We start from the raw sequence: 11,199 nt of genomic DNA, 5'->3' as shown, positions 1-11,199 counted from the left end.
GAAGGAAACATTATGTAATTGAGCGTAAAAGTAATATCCATGCCTAAATGCCCATCAAGTTAGTGTTATGGTGATTGGGGAGAAAGATTGAGGGACACATGGGATACTCTACAATGAGCTTTCCCATGAGACACAAATATCCTCACAGTCTGTGGCCATTAACATAGGTCCAATAACATAGCTTTTCCCCACACTTCCTTATCATTGCATACTTGGAAAAACCAATGAATGTATTGATTAAAATCATAAGGTTATGATCAGCTTTTCAAAAGTGCAATATGTAGGTATGTGGGATCTGGGGCTGAGGAATTTTAATTATGGTTTTGTGGTAGTTGGAGTTGTGTGTCAACTTGGATAGACCACGATTCTGAGTGGTTTAAGCAGCTGTGATGCTGATTATTCCCATGATGAGATCAGATGTATATGTTTTGAGCAGCCAATCCATTGAAAGGAAGTTTCCCTAGGGGTGTGGCCTGCTTCCAGTGTATTTATGGGATCCTCGGAAAGGAGACACTCTTCCAGGGATCGGGATCCTGTTTGCTGCCTTCACCTGTCCGTGAGCAAACAATCCACTATTCGGCCTGGTGATCCTGGATTCGTCATTTGTTGGAGTCAACAGCCAGTATACTGCCTGCCAACCTTGAGCTCATCAGCCCCTGCAGCTGTGTGAGTCAGGAAAAGCTTCCAGCTTGAAGTTTGATCCAAGAACTTGGGACTTGCCAGCTTCTATTGGTGTGTGAGCCATTTTCCTAAGAGAAATTTCTCTCTCTCTCTCTAAGCTTTACTAGTTTTGCTTCTCTGCAGAACCCAGCCTAACACAGCTTTACACTAAAAATCTATGCTATGTTTTGGTAATTTGGGGTTAGCTGTTTATAAATGGTTAAAGTTGTATTTTCTTCAGTACTCATGGAATAACAGCTATGTAAATAACAAGAAAGAACAACACTCCATGGAAACAAAAAAGTTGCCCCTGAATGCCAATTCAAACATGGCTTTATTCAAAGGTTAAATTGGTAGCCAATAATATATTTCACTGTCTTAATTCCAAATTGAAAGCAATAGTGAAAATTACGACTATGATCAAATACTGGCCACAGATGTCTGTCCTGTTGTCCACTGACATGGAAGTAAACACAAGATGTTGTTATTCCATACTGAAAAAGCTGTCTATCAAGTAAAACAGTGAGCGTGAGTGAAGGATAACATATAAACATTCCATTAATATTCTGTACTTGTTATGCTTACCTAGTGATGCTCTGACAGGAATATACTACAAGTGGAACGGCTTTAACAAACAGGAGTTTATTCTTACAATTTTTGGAGGCTAAAAGTCTGAGTTCTAAGTACCAGGTTCCAGAGGCTGTGTGAAAGTACCTCAGCCTTGGACTTCAGCTCTGCCCTTGCTCCCAGCCCACTGAAGCTAGAGGCATCTCTTCACTCAGGCAGATACTGGCTGCTGAGGCTAAGAAACCCAAGGTCAACAAATAAAATGGCACAGTCCCGATGTTACCAAATCACATGGCAGGCCATTAACTCAAGTCCATTGCAAGTCCCAAGGTTGGCAGAGCATGGCAGGCCGCTGAACAATGACTTGGCTACATGCAGGGTTCAAGTATGCCATAAGCTAGAGACCATTCCCAAAGCTGTTTTTTATATATGAGAAGCAAACCACATACCCAAAGGAAGCTACCCAGCTGCTCACATTGGAGATTGCACCATGGAGTTCATTGCCAGTCTCATCATGGGGAATAACTACCACCAGCAACCCAGCCACTCAACCAGGCCCAGCCTAGTTGACATACAACCTTAACTACCACAGTACTACTCCAGCAAAACCCATTTTCATTGTTTCAAGCAGTTCTGTCAAGTGGAGTACATCAGCAGTATAGTCTATATTAAAAAAGCTTCAATTTATTATTACTTGAGGAACAAAATATCATGATTTCTAATATTGAAAATATTCAGAGTGTATTAGAAGACTGACCTGCTCTATCACTTAAAATAAGCTTGAACACACACTCACTAGACAATATGGTATAAGTGTAACTTAAGATTGATTGTAGAAAGAGAAGTGGCAGAACCCACATGATCTCTTCAAATCTCATTACTCCACAGAGTGTCATACTTACATATTTATGTACACCTTCTGGATGGAGACTATCATACAATGGGCTCTGGATAACCACATATCTGCAACTTTATACATATTTAAAGTCATAGTGAAGTAGGAAACATCTGGACACATATGTAATAATAGAAACCTCTTGGCTGAGAATATGGCCTCTTTAGAAAATAGGTAGCCTCTGGAATTCATGGCATGATGTCAGCATGAGCTTTGTGATCTTCATTTCTGCTCGATTTACCAATCTCTTTGAAGAGATTAAATGAAACTCTTGAGCCTAGGATCTAGATTTGATCCTCTCCTCCTTGCTTGCCACAAGTTTGAGTCCCAGTACTATACTTTTCTTCACTAATTTAAGACAGGAATTGTTAAAATACTGTTGATCATATTAAAATATCTCCTGCAAATGTTAGAATAGAATAAATTTTTTCAAGACCTTACTGTGACAAAAGAATAGACTAGTGGCTAGCACATGGTAAGCCTGCCATAAATAGTACTTGGATGAATAAAGAAATAGGAATCTACCTGCTACTATTTCTTAAGATCCATCTTCTAGCTTTTGAGAATGATCTGTGTAGTGGAGTTCCAAACTGATTCTCACTTAGCTCAGTTCCATCCTCTTCTCAGCAGAGCATTGCCTAGGCCTCTTCTCTGGACCTTATTACCAAATCAGTACAGACAGAAACAGGCTACCCAGTTTGTGAATATTCAAAATTTTTGTTCTTCTTAAATATTTTTATAAATTTACCATCTGACCGAGTATTAAAAGAAGTTCTTTCTGGATCTAGTTTCAATCCAAAATTTCAGAAATACCAGACAAGATCATTAAAGACTTAACTACAACTGTTTGTTAGGTTTGTTGTTTTTAACATAATGAGTAAGAGAAGAAATGGAATCTATATGAAACATATTTTAAATGGGTCAGGTCCTTATTTCCCAAGCTTAAGACCCACCTGGAAGGTGTTTATCTTCAGCACAGCTCTTTGGAGAAGGCATGGGTCTTACCACCATTATTTTCTGGTTCTGTACCTGCCCAGGGAACCCTTATGTCGCAGTGAATAAGTGCTGGGCTGCTAACAGAAAGGTTGGCAGTTCTAGCCCACCAGCTGTTCCAAGGGAGAAAGAAGTAAAAATCTATAGCCTTGGAAACCTTATGTGGCATTTCTACTCGCTTATACAGTTGCTATGAGTGAGAATCGACTTGACAGCAATGGGTACATGTCTACTTGTCTAGCTGGCTGCTCAGCAGTACTTAGGCATTCTCCATAACCATCACAGAATTCTTGTTTTAAATTTAGAACATGAATTTGCTCAAAAGTTTGGGCTACAAGAAAGTGCTTCTCAAACTTGTATTTCATGGACAGCTACAAAAAGGGCAGAGAGGCCACATGTTCTGACCTCCTCTAATCCCACGAGATTACCAGCAGTAACCCAAGGCCTATTACTGCAAGGCCAGACATGCTGCCTCGCTCCAGCCCTTTCTCCAACCGTTCCTCCCAAAGCACCACCACCTCTCTCTTGGGTTCCATAATTCACTGCAGTGGCCACACAGAACTCACAGATTATGAGGTTTATTAGGGAAGCACCAGGCTACAATTCAAGTTCAGGAAGAATGCTCAGTCTCTCTCCCAGCCCACCGTCCCTCAGCCAACAGTCTCTCTCACAGTCTCTCTCCCAGCAGTGCGTGTCCCTCGGTGTCTCACTCAGCAATGCATGTCTCTTGCGTCTTTTTTCCAGCAATGCGTGTCTCAGGAGCCCGTGTCTCTTTCAGCGGCACGTCTTCCTCAACCAGCAGTCAAAGAGAGTTCTGCCTCTAGGAGGCCTCCTTTTGAGCCCAGCAGGGTGGTCAAACTAGCCAATCATAGCATCAGAACTCTAAACACTTGAGAGAGAGTGGGCACCTCCCAGAACATTGTTTTGTGCCACTTCCAACAGAAAGGTGGACAACTTCAGTAATCAGGAGCTCCTCAATTGCACATAGAAAATCCCACCTTGGAGTTTACAAAGACTTATGGGTAGAAAAGCCACACTAAGTAATTTACTATACCACAACAGCTTAATAATGATCATTTGCCATATAGGTATAGCACCAATTTTAGGCAAATTTAAAAAAAAAAAATCAAGCACATGTTTTTACAGGAAAATCGAAGGCAACTTAAATATTAATAATTATTATTAATAACATAATTATTAAGAAATAAATTACATAAAAGTGAGAACATCTATAACTTTCAGTCTTTCACTGAGGTATATACTTTGGCTCTCACAGGCTGTATTAGTTCTGTACCCAATATCCATTTGTCATTGTAACTCTTCTTCCTTACTAACATAAATCTGATTTTGTAGAGGTAGCAATGTATTCATCTACGGTAACGACATTTCCCACACTCCTTTACAACCATCTGTGACAGCATTCTGTCCAATCAGATTGGCCTTCTGGGAAAACTATATAAAAGAGAGGGGCACTTAGCTAGACTGTCAATTCTATAGTCTTTTAATTTTATAATTTCTCATCCTTCTTGATTGAAAAGATGGCTCTTACAGTCATCTTCTGAATGCCCATGAATGAAAGGCAAGAGAGTATCCAAGAATTTGGCCCTGACATCCTTGAGTAGGACTGTAACAGTTCTGGGCAGCTTATTTTCAGATTCCTGGCCCGTGAGAGCAAGACAAACCCCCATCTTGTTTAAGTCACTGTTATTTAGATTTCTGTTATATGCAGTCAAACCCAATCACTAACTAATACTGATTCTGTGAAAGATAGGATGAGACTTTCTAGGCTTTACCAGAACAATTTTATGGCAAACTTTCTCTCTTGGTTCTGTTTTTCTAGGACAGGAGAAAAGACGGAATGAATTTGGACCTCACTGGTCTCAGTGGTCTTAAGCCATCACTGTACTGAAATTGTTCAATGAAACATATCTGATCCTTCATGGTTTCAGGGGTTGGGATGATTGGCCCTATGAAGTCTGAGTACTAAACTCTAACTACATTTGTTAAGTGCTTTATAAGTTGGCATTCCTAAAGAAAGACAGTAGGGGGACTTAGGGAAGGTAAACAGTACCCTTCCCAGATCTAGAAGGCATGAAGACAGTGATGCTGGTTGGAATAAGTTTCAACTTTTATGAAGTACAGGCCGAGTTCTGTAAGCAACATAGAACCCAGAAAACTTAGATGTCCTTCTCATTCACATTTTGTGAGCTTATACTTACAGGATAGGAGCTCTGGTAGCATAGTGCCTAAGGCACTTGACTGCTAACCAGAAGGCTGGCGGTTCAAACCCACCAGCCACTCCTCGGAATGAAGGTCAGGCAATCGTACTTCCGTAGTGATACCGCCTCAGAAACCCAAGGAGAGGTCGCTATGAGTCGGGCCGACTCGACGGCAAAGAACAACAACAACAACATACTTACAGGATAGAGATCCCTAACATAGACAACAAATGTTGCCTTTTACTGCCTCTCTTGAAGCTGTACCATCTTGATCCCTCAGAGTAAGCTCAGAGCTTTGAGTTTAATGATGATTTAAAAAGGAACAAAAGAGCAAGAGAAGGTAACTCTAAACCAGGGATATCACTTTCCTTCTCCCTGAATGAAATGAAATTGTGTTTACAGTAAGCAATATTAAAATATTCATTGAACTTTAAGGAAAAAGTTGTATAAGTTTGTTGTCTCAGTTTAAGGCCTTCTGAGAACACATTAAAGAATTTCAAATTAATGGTATGATTTTCAGGTCCTAGAACCTAGAGAGAATCCCTCAAAATTTAGGCAAAAAGAGTTGTGTGCTATTGCAAAGTACACAAAAAGAAACAAGTATTCTACTACTCAAATTCATTTTCCTGGAGTAATTTCCTATGGTACAAGTAGTTTTATACCTGAACTTGCACAAAGGGGAATTATCAAATACCTATTACTAATGAAGACACATTAAAAAACTGCCTTCATGTGCCCAAAGAATAATAGCTGATTTTATAAGACTACAAATATCAGGCCGGAGTATCCAGTACAGATGAACACTGATCCTGAAAGGATTTCTGTTCTCATCATTTGGACTCATGCTTACAGAATACTGAAACACTTTTTGTGAGCTTTAATGGTTTCTGTAAGAAGTTTATAGGAACCCTGGTGGTACAGAGGTTAAGCACTCAGCTGCTAACTGAAAGGTTAGTAGTTCAAATCAGTGAACCACTCCACTGGAGAAACATATGGCAGTCTACTTCCTTTAAGATTACAACGTTGAAAAACCCATGGGGAGGTTCTATTCTGTACTGCAGGGTCACTATGAGCTGGAATCCACTCCACAGCAACTGGTTTGGTTTTGTCATTTCGTGTTGTTGTTGTTGTTACGTGCCATCGAGTTGGACACGACTCATAGCAACCCCTTCTTGGGTTTCCGAGGCAGTATCACTATGGAAGTAGATTGCCCCATCTTCCTTCCGAGGAGTGGCTGGTGGGTTTGAACCACCAGCCTTCTGGTTAGCAGTCAAGTGCCTTAGGCACTACACTACCAGAGCTCCCTTGTCATTTCATAGGAATTTTATAAAAGAGTATTTGTAGATTACACACTGAATAACCAACATTAGGCTAGGAATTGGACGCTGCAGGCAAAGTGGAGGGAGCTCACAGAATAGGATTCAGGGCTTCCCTACCACATCCATTAGCTTCTTGAGATGTGTAGGAAGTAGTGGGGGAGGTGCATAACCTGGTAGAGCTTTGGTGGATTATGTAACCCCTGCCCTCCTCTTGGCTGATTCTCCCGGTTCATTATCTACAAAGCTGCCACCTTTGACTGCCTAGGGGCAGTACCCTGTCAAAACAAGGAGAAGGAGCACAGGGTGATATCTGTGGCCAGCTGGAGTATGTCTAGAGGTGACACCTAGTAGTATATCCACAAAGTAGATCTGCTGGCCCTAAACTGGGCAGGGACTGATAAATTTGGTTACTATGTACATGGAGTGTATTTTAGAAGTTTGGATTGACAATGATCAAATTATGTATGTGCTCAGACCAGATAATACATGAGACAAACTTGGGTGGCCATAATAGCTTACTGAGATTTTGGCATTAATTACTGATAAAGTTGCAGCAGCGGAGATGTGGATGTACTTTTCTTCTGGTCCCTTCCCAAAGTCACTGATATTATCTACAGGGTGTTAGTCATAGCAATTTGTGGATTCTCAAGTGTAGTGAGTGCTTCCTCTAAGGAGAGGGATATCTGAAAACTTGGAGATGTCTCCCAAAGCTGAGCCTGTTACAGCTGTCAATTGTGTGACCATGGGCAATTTTTCATTTCCTCAGCTGGGACATGTAGAAAGAGGCACGCTGTCCTGACCATGGGCTGAATGAAGGAAGGCTTAAAAGACAAAGAGCCAGGGCTCTGCTCTGAAAACCTCAGGCTTCTCTCCCAGGGCATTTACACGTTGCTATAAACACAAAGCAATGCATATGCAGAGTTGGGTGTTGCTGAACAAGCTGCAGTGCCTACAGGAAGGTCAGTAGGAACAACTGGTATTGCCCCCATGAGAATACTGCATGATGGCATAGGCTGTATTGGCAGGGAAAGTTCTTTAGGAGGGAATCCAAGCAATGCTTTGTTTTTCCCTCATGATAACCAAGGACATGAATTCCAAAGCATAAATCTCTTCAACATATTATGGGTGCCTTATAATGGAGGGGTTCTGTGCATCTGTGTGTCATAAACTGAGAGAATCCACTAGGTTAAAGTAGGGAACACCCTACGAGGTGTACTGGAAAGATGCTGGGAAGCAGATCAGTGTCTAGCCTATTAGCTCTCAACTTTAGGAGGTACCAGAATCATCCAAAAGGTTTGTTAAAACCATCAATCTACCAAACTCTTTGAAAATATATTTCTCTGTTAGTAATTTACCTTTAAATTTTGTTTATGGTATGATTAGCATATAAATTGATTTTGAAAGGATCGACATCCCTACAAATTTCAATCTTCTTATCCAGGGGTCCAGTTTATTTTTCCATTCTTTTGAATCATTATCTATCCCAGTAATATTTGGAATATCTAATGTATGTCTCCTTTATCACTTTACACTTTGTAAATATTTTCCTTTATTGATATGGCTAGATGTGTTCATGATGTATTTTCCATTACAACTTCTAACTGGTTGTTGTTACTATATGGAAAATATATCCCTGCCTCACCAAGTTTTCTCATTTTGCCAAATATATTTATGTGTATTATCTAACTCTGTTCTCCAAACAACACTGCTACAGGTGCTAATGTTATCCTCATTTTTATAGGAAATATTTCATTTATATAAAATATATAGATTCATAACACACGCAGTTCCTGAGTTGCGAACATCTGACTTATGGGCGACTCCTACTGGTCTTTTAATGCAGGACTCAAACCTGTTCTGTCATGGGAGGTGAAGCAAAACAGGAGTAGAACTGAATTTTACAGTTTGGGTGATTCATCAAGGCAACCAGAATGGGAAAAATTATGGGTCAAAGCCTAGCAATGGGAGACTCGGAAGAGGAGTAGCGAGCTGCTTCAGGAGCCTGATGTGTGACACTGAATTACTGGCAGAACTATGGAGAGCCAAAGATATTTAGAATGGCTGGGTCGGCTGCCATCTTTGAGTGGGGTGCCGCCATCTTTGAGTGGGACTGTACTGTTTGGAAGCCCTGCTTTAATGTTACATAAATTCACCCTCATTTTGAAATGACTGAAACAACCCCTGCTCACAACAAATTCTTCATCACAATCACCTATGCTTGCTGCATGTGTGGCTTTTAAATCATTGGAAAGTCTTCAAGCCTTTTCTTGTACTAAAGTAAGGCCCAGTTTATTTTTCCATTTGTTTGAATTGTTTTTCATCTGTCCCAGTAATATTAGGAATTTTAAACGTACATCTCATTTATCACTTTGTAAATGTTTTCCTTTATTGATATGCCTAGATATATTCACAATGTATTTTTCATTACAACTGGTAATGGCCATAAAAATATGTAATACTGTTTTTATCTTTAAATGCATATATAAATGGTACTATGCTGTGCATGGGAGCCCTGGTAGCATAGGGCCTAAGGCACTTGACTGCTAACCAGAAGGCCAGCAGTTCAAACCCACCAGCCACTCCTCAGAAGGAAGATTGGGCAATATACTTCTGTAGAAATACCACCTCAGAAACCCAAGGAAGGGTTGCTATGAGTTGAATCAACTTGACAACAGTGAGTTTGGTTTGATTTTTGGTAAGAGTGAATATAACTAAAGGTAAAACAAACATTCATGGCAAAAGTATAAAACTTCATTGAAAGACAAAGTAGCAATACTATGGGAGAAAATTCAATGTGAAAAATATGTTAATTCTACATAAATTAATTTATAGTTGCAGTAAAATTGCATTTAAAATCTCAGCTGGATATTTTTTCATAAACATTGATAAATGAGTTCTAAATTGAAATTGATCTAAGAGTAAAAGTCCAAGAAATCAAGACATTTTGAAACATAGAAAGGTGGAGGGCTCCTCTCTGACTGGTTAAATAACTTATTCTAAAGCCATATATCAGTCATCTCATATGCATGTGAAAATTGACTGATGGATAAGGAAGACTGAAGAAGACTGATCAATTTAAATTATGATGTTGGTAAAGAATACCAGATACACTGTGGACTGCTAGAAGAATGATCAAATCTGACTTGGAAGAAGTACCTTCAGAATGCTCATTGTAAGGAAGGAGCAGAGGCTTCGTCTCATGTACTTTGGACATGCTATCAGAAGAGATCAGTCCCTGGAGGGAGGGCATCATGCTTTGTAAAATAGAGGGTCAGCCAAAAATAGGAAGATCTCAACAAGATGGATTGACACAGTGGCTACAACAATGAGCTCAAATACAACAATGATTTTGAGGATGGTGCAGGATTGTACAGTGTTTTGTTCAGTTGTATATAGCCTCACTGAGTCGGAACTGACTCGAAGGCATCTGACAACCACAACAGTGCCTTATAATTAATTCCATATGTTGTTTGCACAGAAATAGACAAAAAAAAAAAAAAAAACAACACTCCATAAAACAAAGACAAGAAGTGGAGCCATACATATATGGAAAATTTCATATATGATAGGCTACACATAAGACTAGTGGGTTATTTAGTAAACACTCAGAGGATGGTTAGTTAGCTATATGTAAAAATAATATTTGATCATTTGCTCATTTGCCTCACACCAAAAATAGGTAAATTCCAGAGAGATTTAAAAAAGTTATTTGCAAAAATAAAAATTTATATCACTAAATAAAAAAATTGGCAGTCAATATTTGTGGGCAATCTACTTCTGTAGTGATATTGCCTCGGAAACCCAAGGAGAGGTCACTATGAGTCGGATCCGAGTCCACGGCAGTGAGTTTGGTTTTTGGTTTGGTGTTCAAAAATTTCTTAAAGTAGAAATCAAAAGCACAAATCTCAAAGAAAAAATGGATTACCTTTACTTCTTTAAGATTCAAAATATCTGAATATTAAAAGAAAAATCTAAATACACATGTAGTGCATACAGTCAACAAAGAATTGTTATCCTGACACTATAACAGATTGGTAGAATTCAATAAAAAAATCAAAGAACCTCATAAAATGTGGAAAAACGTCATAGATGTAAAAAATAATAATAATTAAAAAAACCTCGAATTGACAATAAGCATTTGAAAAGATATACAACCTTACAAGAAACTGAGAAGATACAAATTATAGAGGTATGACACTCATTTAAATTAATCAGATTGGCAAAATTAAAGTGTGAGTATACCAAAAATTAGCAAACATGGTGAAATGGGAACTCTCAAACAGTGTTGAGTGGGAGTGTAAATTTGTGATTGTTGGATAGTAATTTTCCAATATCAAGTAAAGTTGAAAATTTGTATATTAAAATCCTAGCAATTCTACTCCTAGGGATATATCCTAGAAAAATCTTAGCACTTGTGCTAAAGAGATATAAATGCAAGTATGTACGTGAATGCTTGGAATAGTAACCCTACAAGCCATTAAACATGAGAGTATAAGTAAAATGCAATATATTTATACAAAGAATACTAGAAAGCAGCTCAAATAAG

Source organism: Orycteropus afer, unplaced genomic scaffold (assembly GCF_000298275.1).
Source record: "Orycteropus afer afer isolate SDZICR_OR568_19922 unplaced genomic scaffold, OryAfe1.0 scaffold00021, whole genome shotgun sequence".
Lineage (NCBI taxonomy): Eukaryota > Metazoa > Chordata > Mammalia > Tubulidentata > Orycteropodidae > Orycteropus > Orycteropus afer.
This window is presented reverse-complemented; position numbering follows the sequence as displayed.